Genomic DNA, 12810 nt, shown 5'->3' with positions numbered 1-12810 from the left:
CAAAATTTTCTGTTTTGTTATTAGTACGACATGCCCAGAGGAATATTTATTTTAGCATTCTTCTCCTGTGATTAATTTCTAAACCTGCACACACTTCACCATTATAAGCCTAAAAGTTTGCCAAAATGTGGATAATAACATCTTGCTGTTACTACCTTGAATGGACAATGTATAAATACCTGCTACTCCAACACATTGAGTTGCTTTATGAAGAAATGTCTAACTTAAAGTAGAACATAACTATCAAAAGGGCACTTAAATTTGGGTAAGAGTTATTGATTACAAAACACATACATATAGTAAGTTCCCTCAAAGTAAAGCTCTTGAAGCACAGGAACCTGATCTTGAACACTTACGTCTGTCTAATTGATGCAAGTGTGTGTGTTGCTTTCTTCCTTCATGCAAGTGTGATATTCAAAATACTTAACAACTTATATGGCACCAAGACCAACCAGGCAAAATAAGGCTTCTACAGAGTAACAGGGTCTCTGGAGGGCCTTGCTCTGCCGGGTGTTATTCAATGGCTGAATCGAGAAGAGGTGGGGGTCCCAGTGGAGGGGCTGCATGAGCTGCATGAGCTGCAGCAGGGAGCGCCTCAGGGAGTTGGAGCAGCAGCTGTTTGTAATTACTGAAATATTTTTACTACCAATATTTATACACTGGTGTATACTAACTAGATGTTATCAGCCCAAGCTGTTTAAAATAAAGCAATATATATGGACAAATATCGATGTAATTTATATTGGGAAATTTGATACAGTGGATACCAAAAGTTTAAAAATTATTTATAATGATACAATTCTAACTTGTCCATATTTGCCAAGTTTTCTACCTGCCACCAGTCTGCACTCCCAATACCCTACCGAAGCAGAAAGTGTCATTTCCATAACAGGAAGCAAGAAACAAACTAACAGGTCCCTCAGATTTCTCAATAAATCAATATTGAATAAATGGAGTACAAACAAGGCCATTCAAAGAGTTGACTAAGGATATTCAAGGGCTAAGAATGGAAATTTAGAATGATGGTCTTCCGGCCTATGACTTAAGGAGCAAAAACATGTGGATATATTTTCCTCTACCTATACATTTCTACTGATTCTTCAGGATTCTGTTCATCCCATCTCTGTCCTTTTATACTTCAGAAGAACACTAAGTCCATTTTCTTCTCCTACCTCACCTGCTAACCAGCCATATCTCACAAAAGCATGGAATTTCTTGGGGTTTGCCCCCAGTCCTGTACTCTTGGGAGAAAAGAAATATATGTGAGGGATGCAAGGGGCTATCTTCTTACCCTCCACTCCCCAGTCATGGCCATGTATGTTCCTAAGTCCAGAGGGACCTAACGAGAGGACAGGATGCTTAGTTTCTCAAATATGCACTTGAAAACAATGTCAACCATGAATATATTCATAACCCAGATGATGTTCACGAAAAACACTGACCCTTTCTTTTTCAGCTTACTCTTTTATTACTCAGGGGATGGCATAAATAGCACATTTTCTTTCTTATCCTCTCATTCATTTCTTCATTTCATAGGGATTTGAATTGTTTTCCTACAATTAGAGACACCTGTGGATAAATTTAATGTTTTTTTAATTCTATGATGGATATACAGCAAAACAATAAATGGAGATGATCCAAATGTGTTGCAAACAGTCGTCTCAGACGCCTATGAATCGTGGTGTTGTAAATCATTAGAATCAGTGACAGTTCTCAAGTTTGTTTTCTTTTTAAAGCAATACAGAAGCATTGATGATTAACAGCTGTGTTTATCACAATTGATGGCATACACTAGCATTTCCACAGAACTTCCATAAAATGACCAAGCTACAGAGCCATTATGAATCACAAGAACAAAACCCTCACCCATGCTCACAGGCATGCGCGCGCGCGCACACACACACACACAAGCCAGTAAAACCATTTAGGTGCAGAGGGGCACAACTGTAAATTCAACGGAACTTATTTTTTTTGGCTACAGGTCAAAGAGGACTGGGAAAGGCAACCCAAACAAAATGTGTTCAGATAGATCACATCCTCCTCCAGAATACTGAAACAATTAGGATTTTCTTTACTCATTCCTGTGTGTGGTTCTCTGGTACCTTATCACGACCCAGTTATAATACCAGAGGGAGGAAACAGGGAAAACAAGGAGGTGCTGAAAACTGTAAAAAGGCTTTGTAGAATCACAAATATTTGGAGTCATCATACTAGGGAACACGGTTAGGACACAAATCCTCCTAGATTTGAGAACACTGTCTACTACAGAAGTATCTCTCCTCTGTTGCTTATAAAATGAGGACAACAATGCCTCCCATATTATAACCTGACCGTCTAAGTTTGCAGTCAATATAACATGCAAACACTGCCCTTGTAGTTCCAGAAATGTCTGGAGACTGGAAGATCTGCATTGACAGTGCCTGAACTGTTTTCAGCTTTGTTTTCCCAAATTCTCCACCATCTGTGGACTAAACAAGTTACTGACATATTGTCAAGTTACAATAACAGAAGGAAAAAAAGCAACATTAATTGTTTCAAGGATTGTTGAGGCCAGGACACTTCTTGTCTGCTGGGAAATAGACGAGTGGCCACGAGCTGCAACTCTGGACAATTAACCTAGTCTGCACCCTTGGCAAGGGAGCACGCAGCTTCCCTGCCCAGGGTGGACACAGGGACACCGTCACTCCCCAGTCACTTCCCAGCGTACACCATGGTCTCATCGCAAGGACTGTCATTTCTCACCTTCCCTCCTCCTCTGCCTGGTTATTCTGCGCTGGGGTTATCTGCTGTGTCTAACTCATTACTGGCTATTATGAACCTCTGTGCACGTATTATCATTTCTCCTGCTGTTGACTAACTAAATTACCATGCACGTGGAGCAGAGTATTTGCTGAGTATGCTGACACTCTAGAAGGGAAATTCTATTTACAAGAGTTCGTCAGGGACTTCATCTGGCTAACATCATGATTTGGTTGCATGAAGAGATGTGTGCTTCCCCTGGCACAGTCTCACTAGGCAATGTGAACTCCTTACTGAGCCTTTGGCACCTGTGGTCGGGGGCTGGACAGTCCAAACTGTGAAGGAGTGCCTCTTGCTGAAAGGGAAATTACATTCCAATAGTTATTTCTCCTTCCAAATTACCTGTTTCCTGATATCCACTCTCTAGGCCAAATGAACGTGACTGAAGTAAAACTATTTCAGGAGGAGCTAACTTCAAAAATAGATAGAAAGTGAGGCACTGATGGGCTCTTCCACGTGGGCCGTGAGAGATGGGTAGGGAAGTAGCAGTGAAATTCACTGTGTAAAGCAGACTGCTCTCCAAACTCTGCAATGGCCAATTTGGTCTAAACCACCATGTGAAGTGTGGATAATAAAAACAGGAAACCTGGGACTTCCAGTGGAACGAATCTCTGTAAAATAGTCATAGCCTTAGGAAACCATAAAAAGCAAAGCCATTTCACCAATGTGTTTATTCTGTACTAACATCTTCCAGATAAAAGGAAAGAGTGAAGGAGGAAAGGGAGAAACAAGGATGGTAGAGCCATTTGGCCAAAATTTTTAAAGGCTCTTTTTATTTAAATACCTGAGTTCCCTGCAAAGCCTCGCTCAGAATCCTTGCTATCTTCGGGCTCTCCTTGTCACTTAACTAAAAAGTCGCAAGTATTGTTTGGCTATATGCCCTTTCTTGCACATATTATATAAAAATTATCTGTTTTAATGACTAAAGAGTTTGCTTGGTATTTTTTATACTGAATAATAGCTTAATAGAATACTTGTAGTAACCAATATTTTCAATGAGAGTGGAAAACCATTTTGGCTGGAAAAATGGTCATTTGTAGAAATGGATATAGTGAATAGAGCATGTTAAATCTAATATGCTTTCTCATTTGTTTTACTATTAGTATCAGGATCTTTCCTGGAGCGTTTTCTTTTCTGAAAGATTTCTTATTTAAGTCTGAACCATAAAGTGATCTCATACAATGTAAGGTCCACAAGGACAGGGATGTTATGTCCCCAGCACAGTCCATGGCACAAAACTACTGCATAAAAATTTGAAGAAATGAGAGAAAAGTAGCTCAAAATAAAATAAAACCTTACACAGTATATTGTTTCATTTCTTCTCAAGCTTCAAACTAACCCTTTCATTGCTAAATTAAACCAGGACCCTTTTTATTCCCAGTCACTAATTAAAACCAAGTGGCAGAAACAGTATAGTGGTTTTACCCATTCATTATGAACCCACTTAAAATTCAACTAAATGTAAACAGGAAAATGCTGTGGTAGACACCACAGGTTCTCAGTGTGACCTTTTCAACTCTCCTGGCTTTGATCCTGATATTATTAGAACTACTTAATGCAAGGATGCACTAATTGAATATGACTTATTCCAAAACTCAGTCAACTGAAGGACTGAAAACCCAATTTCTATAGTATTGTGGGTTTTGTTTTTGTTTTTCTTTTCTGGATCTATGGCATAAGAGATGGATTAAGAAATATCTGTATGCAAACATTTGTGATTTACCTCACTAAGGGATTAAAACAATTCAAACTGCAAATTTTGGTCATTGGTTACAATATGAGATGACAGAGGGAGTAACAATTGAGGTCAACAAGGTCTCCTTCATCTCTAGTATTTACTTTTTGTACTCCTCAGCTTCTCTTTGTTTCCTAGATATCTGTCCAGGACAAGACTTTCCAACACTAGGCTGGCAGAGAACATAGACTGAATCTTCTAGAACTTTGATTGCAGTTCATTCCCAAGAGCTCCCAAATAACTACCTCAGGTAGACTGAAAATGTAACTTGGACATTACCTGAATGACATCATAGTACTTTTTTCTTACTCCTTAAAAGCACTCTGCCAGAAATTTAGTCAACATTGTCTGAGGATGCTGGTCCCTGTACTCCTCCACAGGCAGCCATGCCAAGGGGCCTCCCCTCCATGAATCAACATAGGGAATGACCCAAAGACTGGCTTTATATAGCCTTGTGTTTGCATGGGCAGCAAAATGGCAGAAATGAGTAATGTAACAATCAAATAGGCAGATAGTTTCTTCAACCATTTGTTCTGCATATGTTTAGCAGATCATCACTATCATGGACCTTACAGTTTGTGCAGAAGATATTCTCCAGAGAGAGAGGGGTTCTAAAATGAGTCAGTGCAAAGGTTAGTCTTAGTATAAGAGACAATAGATAATTGCCTGTTTCACCATGTTGTAAAATTCAGTTCTCTTGCAGCTGACCACTTTGAGCATGCATCTCGAAGGTTTACAGTTGTTAATTTGGATATGTTGGTCTATGACTCTAATCTCATGCCACATCAAGTTTAAGGAGATAAAGAGACTATTGTTTAAGGCTTCAATTTTATTAACAATGTTTACTAAGATTATTCATTCTTTTTGTAATAAGAACTAGACTTTTATTTCTTTTGCTTCTGTTATAAGTGAGACTTTCAGTAGTTCAGCAAAAATGTATCTTTACCTTCTTGGCCCTGCTTTGAACAAAAGATATGCACTCATCACCAAAAAGTGAACTGCAAATGAGACCCAGAACTGGTTACTTCTTCAAAGTGCCAGGATATCTGACCTCCCAACTTTCATCATGGATTTGGCTCTCCCAGATAAAAGGAAGATAAAATGCATTAAAAGAGGGCTTCCCTGGTGATGCAGTGGTTAAGAATCTACCTGTTAATGCAGGGGACACAGGTTCGAGCCCTGGTCCAGGAAGATCCCACATACTGTGGAGCAACTAAGCCCGTGCGCCACAACTACTGAGCCTGAACTCTAGAGCCCGCGAGCCACAACTACTGAGCCCGTGTGCCACAACTACTGAAGCCCGCATGCCTAGAGCCCATGCTCCACAACAAGAGAAGCCATCGCAATGAGAAGCCTGCACAACACGAGGAAGAGCAGCCCCCGCTCGCTGCAACTAGAGAAAGCTTGCACGCAGCAACGAAGACCCAATGCAGCCAAAAATAAAATAAATAAATAAAAATTTTTTAAGTTTTAAAAAATGCATTAAAAGAGCAAGGATACAGGGAAGACTACTAAAAATGGGGTGGAAAGTGATGACTGAATGCTAACTCAGAGAGACACCTAAGACTTCAAAAGATCTCTGGGAGAAGATAAAAATGAGTATGTTTTTGAAGAAATCAATTCCTAATTCCAGAAGGATTTTCAGAAAAGGACACAGGGAAATAGAAGTAAACTTAGCATTCCAGAACTCTGTTCCTATATCTTCTTGAGTGAAAGCTGTACAAACTCAGAAGAATATGAAAACTTAGAATGTCAGTGCATTTTTGTAGAATGATAGAATTAAGGCAAGAGAAAATAAAATTAATGATACTGTCAACAATGACTTCCGGTGGAAGATAGGATGTGAGCCAGATCCTGAAGGCTCCCAAGAGCATCAGTTGGCAGCACGGAGTGGGCAGGAAGAGAAAACAGATTGGGAGATGCTTCCCACAGTGCTCTGTGCTTCCCTATCCTCACATACATCACACTTAATTGAAGTTGTTTAAAATCTGGCCACCCGCAAAACCATAAACCCCATAAGGTCAAATAAAATGACTAAGCTATTTAATTTTATAATCCTACTTAGCAAAATACCTCCATTAATATTGGTTGAATACATGGGGGCATAAACATTTCTTTTGATATAAAAGCCCTCAGTACAGCAAATATGTAAAGGCTTTTCATGGCTGGCTATCTGCCCTCTTGGCCATATTTAACTAGAGCCTCCTCCTCTGCCATCACCTGACCAAGATGTGGCCCTGAGTCTCTAACTCTGAATGATTCGGCCCCTAGACCTGAGGCTAAAGCCACCTCACCCAATGAATGTTGATTTCCTCCGTCTACTAAACTACTCAGCCTAGCACTTACAATATTTCATCTGTTATCCCTACCTTACCTAAACTACCCATCTATGTCCTCTTTCCTTTGCTTCCATTTTATTCCCATAAATATTTGATGATGGTGACAATGATGATTACAATAATATCCAGGCAATTTTCTAAACATTTTATATACATTACCTTATTTAATCCTTCTAACAATGCTATGAAGCAGGTAGTGTTATTATCCTCAGGTTAAGAAGAAGAAACTGAGACACAGAAGGTTTAAGTAATCTGTCCATGTGCACTGCTAGGAAGAAGTGAGTACCACTTGGATTTGAACCCAAGTATCCTGGCTCCAAAGTTTATGCCCTTCAACACTATGGTCTATCTCCCTCCTAGACACCTTAATGAGTGTCTACTACCTGCACAGTATTGTGCTGCTAGACAAGGGGATACTAAGATCAGATAGAAATAGACCTTGCCATTAAGATGTTTAGTATGGGGAGAAAAGACTTGAATATAATAAGCAAAACACACTGCAGAAATTTACGAATAACTTTTAACATAATAATAAGGATCAGAACAAAGGCTATCACGTATAACTCTTGCAGAACTTTTCTCACTCTCACGGTAAATAGGAACTGGAGTTTGGTGAAGGTTTGTGACATACACACTAAATAACATACCCAAACCCTAAGCTTCCTTCAAGACCACAACAAGACTTTCTATTCTGAAAAGCTACTGGTGACTAACGCCACTCCCACCACAGGCTTTCCATTATTCTGAATTTGAAGAACGTTATTCTGAATTCATAACTTGAGACACCCAGCCCACCACTAACCTAATCAAATATTGCCTTAGAATTATATTTTAGATGGTTACTACATGGAAGTTATATCACCCTAAAAACCATAAACATTATAGAAGCAATGACTATAAAACCATCTCTTAAAGTTTACAATTCTCAGTACAGTACAGAGCAGACATATGTACCCAATGAATAAATGATGAATGACTGAACAAAAAATGTATAGATGGATGATGGATTTCTAAGTAAACGACATGGAACTTTAGAAGCAAGTGAGAGAGAGAGCCTGTGATAAAAAAGCTTTGGGCATTATTAAAATGTTTAATCAGATAGATTTGGTGCCCCCAAATAAAGACCAGGAGCACAGACAATTAGCACAGTCTTGGCAGCAGGAAAAAACAAACAAAACAAAACAAAACAAAACCCCACTTCATTCTCCCACCCCCAGGCGCTTACACACTTGCATACTTGGAAGCAAGAGTCAATTTACTGGCACCCAATGCAAGTCCTTTCTGGAAGTGATTACAGTCACAAATCTACTTTTAGTCAAAGGTGTTAAAAAATGAGAGGGAGACCATCCAATTCTTACTTTCCCTTTGTGATGAACTGTTAAAAAGTGATACAAGTGGATAGAAAAGGAGTGAGAAGGGAAAGAGACATAAGAATGGACTACAGGAGACCAAATAAAACGTTCCAAGTGGCAAGCATTGCAAAATAACACTTCATCATTCCCAAATGCCTCCTGGGCATTGACTAACTGGAGTGTTGTCATTACCTGAGGAGAGGTCAGCTTTGAAGAGCTCAGACTATTCCTTTAAAGTCTCTGGACCTAGTCTCAAGTTCAAGGATGCACAAGTGAAGCCTCCAACCATTATGATATTTTGTTTACCAGGTTCTACTAAAGCTATCCTGGTTAAAATATCAGCTGACTTTGAATGTATACTAGGTCTCAGAAAGCATGTCTGGGAAATTCAGAAGAAAGACACCATTGGCCAAAAGAAACTACACAAAAGACAGAAATTGGAGGCTTCTGAACTGTGCATTCTTTGAAGCCCTTTCTGAAAAGAAGGAAGTCAAGTGCATCCCTATCTACTCTTACCAATATCCACTCAACTATGTAAAGTCGCGATAAAAATCTAAGTATTTTGTGGAGAATAAACACCTCTCCACTGTGAATGCTACTAAGACTAGGGTCTTTAGTTAAGCAGATAACTAAGCCCACTCATTCTCAGACTCTTCATCATTCTTATCTATGCAGAACAGACCCCCTGGAACTTCCCACTTTTCTCCTAGGTTTATCTGCCTCATCTCATCCTTCGAACCTCCCAGGAGCATCTTTGTAGCAGAAACTCCCAGTCAGTTTATAGATTATCTTTCCCCTGACCTGACACCTAAGCCCCAAGCATCTATATTTAATCACCTATTAGACATCCATTTTGTTTTCCATTTGGATCTCAAACCTAACATAACTGAAAAAGAAGTCTTGACTCTCATTGGCCCCTGGCAACTCATTTCTTTACAAACTTCTCCAGCTCAGTAAATGGCAACAATGTTCACCAATTTGATCAAGGCAGAACACCTATGAGCTGTGCTTAATTTCTCTTTCTCTCCCTTCTCTCACATTCTACTTGCCAGTTCTGTTGAAATTTTCCTCTTTTCTCCATCTGCCTGTCTTCAACCATAGTCTAAGCCACTATTATCTCTGACTTGGACTATCACAAAAAGTTCCTAACTCATCTCCCAGCTAATGTCATGTTGTAGAGTAAATAAGAACCATTAGCTTGGTGGCCAAAATAAAGCATTTATTTATTACATTTACTTGTAAAATCATTGTATATAATAATAATGTGATCAACTTCCAGGTGGAGAAAATAATTATGTGAAGATGATCATAATTATAATAAATGTTCTAAGTTTTACAATGATTTCATTATCCAAGTGAAAATTCACAGAGTTAGTGGTTAAAAACTGAACACTTACCCTGCCAACACCGAGTAGCCACCATCACCTGCCATCTGAACTGCAAGTAGCCTCCTAACTGGTCTCCTCAATTCCACTTTTGCCTCCACTAAGCTCTGTTGTTCACAAAGCTATTAAAGTGAACTTTTAAAGACACAGATCTGAATATATGACTCCTGCATTTAAAATCCATTGTGGCAGAGATCTTCCCATTCTCTCCATCTTCTTTAAAATAATAGTCCCCACCATCACAAGTTTTAGGGAGTACAAGGTTGCTCAGCAGGAGAATTGATCTCTCTGCTTCCTTTTGGCACAAAGGAGGTGAGTCCGTGTGACGATGTCTGGGCTAAGAGAAGCCAACAGAACTGATGTGGATGCAACCTCCAAGTGATTCCTAAAAGGCAAAGCCACTTATCCTGCATTCCCTCTTTCCTCCTTCCTGTGGGTAGGAATACAGATAGGAGGGTGAGAATCTACCTGTATTATTCTCTGCTGAAAAATACTTTAGGACACATAGTAGTCACTCAAGTATTTAAATCAATGAAAGATAGAGGAACACAGTGTAAGATAGCTATACATTCTCCTGCACAGATAGTTATTAGATATCTGGTAGTATATAATATAGTATTACCACTAAGAAGAGGTCTACAAAACTTATGAGAAAGAAAAAAGGCAATGTATTCATATTTAATGTCGACTCATAATTGATATTCTAATAATTATGGAAGTTATGAAAAGAAATAGCCAGGCACTTTATGTCAGTGACCCATGTCTAGAAGTCACACAAAGATATGATCTGTGCTCAAGGTCACGAATAAAGCACTCTAGAGTCAGGAAGCTGGTATCAAAATCCAACAAAATCAAAAAAGGAGGAAAGATTAAAGCAACAACATTTTTTCAGGACATTATATATTCTTGGGCTCAAGTTGTCCAGAGTAACAAAGTTAAGATAGAGAATTTTATTTTGCTTAAATCTTTTTAAGATAAAGGGGCGTGTATTATCTCACTTAACTACAATGTTAGGAGAAAATTCTCAGACTTCGGGCAGAGCTGGACCCAAATGTTAAGAGGATGTCATTGAGGATCCATTGTCTCTCTCTCTCTCTTCTTATTTTACTTTTGAACTCAATTTAGACTTATAGAAGACTTAGTAATTCAGGCTTACAGAGAGTTCCTGTATACACTTTCCTTACTCAGTTGCCCTTTTGTTAACATCTTACATAACCATAGTACAATTACCAAAGCTAATAAATCAACCTTGGTACAGGTTTGTTGACTAAATTATAGACCTTATTAAAATTTCACCAGTTTTTTTCACTAACATTTTTTCCTGTTCCAGTACCCTACCAGGATTCCACCTTGCATTTAGTTGTTATACCTCCCCAGTCTCCTCTGATGCATAATAGCTCCTCAGTTTTCCATGTCTCTCATGATGTTGACATTTTTGAAGATTATTGGCCAGTTATTTGGTAGAATGTCTCTCAGCTTGGGTTCCTCTGATTTTTTTCTCTTGATTGGAATAAGGTTCTGTATTTTCGGCAAGAATATCACAGAAACTATGCTATTGCCTTCTCAAGGAATCTTATCAAAGGATTAACAGTGTAATAATGTTTCATTACTAGTGATGTTAATCTTGATCACTTGGCTAAGTGGTGTCTGCTGGGTTTCTCCACCTTGAAGTTACTATCTTTCCCTTTGGAGGTAAAAAATACTTTGGAGGAGATCATTTACTCTATGCAATTTCTGTGTCTCCCACAAATTTTGTGCATTAATTTTATTGAGATGCAAAATTTCAAGTAGAAAACAAATCCTCTTTTACTAGTATACACGAAAAAATCACAATTAAAAAAAAGGACAAACAACAAACTGGAAAAAAAATCACAACCTAAAATTTACTGAAAAAGATGTGTATTAAGAAAACCATATTAGCGTCCTGATTTTCTCCTACTGCTGTACCCTGAAACATGGCGACTCCTGGCCCTGTCACTCCGGAGGCACCCTTTGAACCATCGCAGCCCCCAGTCATTGAGGGCTTGAGCCCCAGTGTACACAGCACTTCAGAAAGCTTCAAGGAAATGTTTCTTCGCAAGACCCGTGAGAACCCAATGGTACCTATAGGCTGCCTGGGCACAGCGGCCGCCCTTACCTACGGCCTCTACTGCTTCCACCAGGGTCAGAGCCAGCACTCCCAGCTCATGATGCCCACCCGAATTGCCCCCAGGGCTTCATGGTCGTAGCCATCCTGGCGGGTCTGGTTGCATCCACTCTGAAATCTCGACCCTGAGTCGGTGGCCTGGCCTTGAAAGCTCCGCAGAGATCGTTCCCAGCTCCAGGAGCAACCACCGGTCCTACCACTGGCATTATTCCCTCATCTACCCTGACAAGCCCCTGTATAAGTGGTGTCAGAAGTAGCCAATTGTGTAACCGACAGATTTTTTCCAGGAATCTCAGGTTCGGTTCAGTTTGAGTGTTGCATACTTTTAGTTGTGCTGCACCTTCTCCACTCCCTACTTAATTAACTCTGATCCACTTGTAAAAAAAAAAAAAAAGGAAAAAAAGAAAGAAAACCATAGTATACCAAAATAACATTTAAAAATTATAATAGTGTCTAACTATTGCTTTTGCTTCAAATGCTGTATATCAGTGGTTCTTACACTTTTCTAGGCCATGGAACCTCTGGAGAATCTGAGGAAAGATGAGAGCTCACTCTATCCCTTAAAAAATGAAAATAGGGGGCTTCCCTGGTGGCGCAGTGGTTGAGAATCTGCCTGCTAATGCAGAGGACACGGGTTCGAGCCCTGGTCTGGGAAGATCCCACATGCCGCAGAGCAACTAGGCCCGTGAGCCACAACTACTGAGCCTGCGTGTCTGGAGCCTGTGCTCCGCAACAAGAGAGGCCGCGATAGTGAGAGGCCTGTGCACCGCGATGAAGAGTGGCCCCCACTTGCCACAACTAGAGAAAGCCCTCGCACAGAAACGAAGACCCAACACAGCCAAAAATAAAAAAATAAAAAATAAAAAATTAAAAAAAAAAAATGAAAATAGGCACATGTTGACAATTTTGGGAATTCATAAACCACCAAAATCTCAACCTTAGATTGCTGAGGGGTCTTCAGGCTAAGCACCTCTTTCTTAATACCAAAGAGCAACTGTAACTCAATTTGCTTTTCATAGGTCCACCTATATGCCCTTCCTTGATGATGTCCTTT

At 39.6% G+C, this 12810-nt stretch overlaps 1 pseudogene across 1 annotated transcript; it reads left to right on the top strand.

Moving 5' to 3' along the window:
• The first annotated feature begins 11565 nt into the window (after positions 1 to 11565).
• Positions 11566 to 11885, top strand: LOC307049722 (HIG1 domain family member 2A-like; annotated as a pseudogene). The gene has a single exon. The product of its transcript is annotated as an HIG1 domain family member 2A-like (transcript).
• Positions 11886 to 12810: the final 925 nt, after the last annotated feature.

This window comes from Hyperoodon ampullatus (genome assembly GCF_949752795.1).
Source record: "Hyperoodon ampullatus genome assembly, chromosome: 1".
NCBI lineage: Eukaryota > Metazoa > Chordata > Mammalia > Artiodactyla > Ziphiidae > Hyperoodon > Hyperoodon ampullatus.
This window is presented reverse-complemented; position numbering and strand designations above follow the sequence as displayed.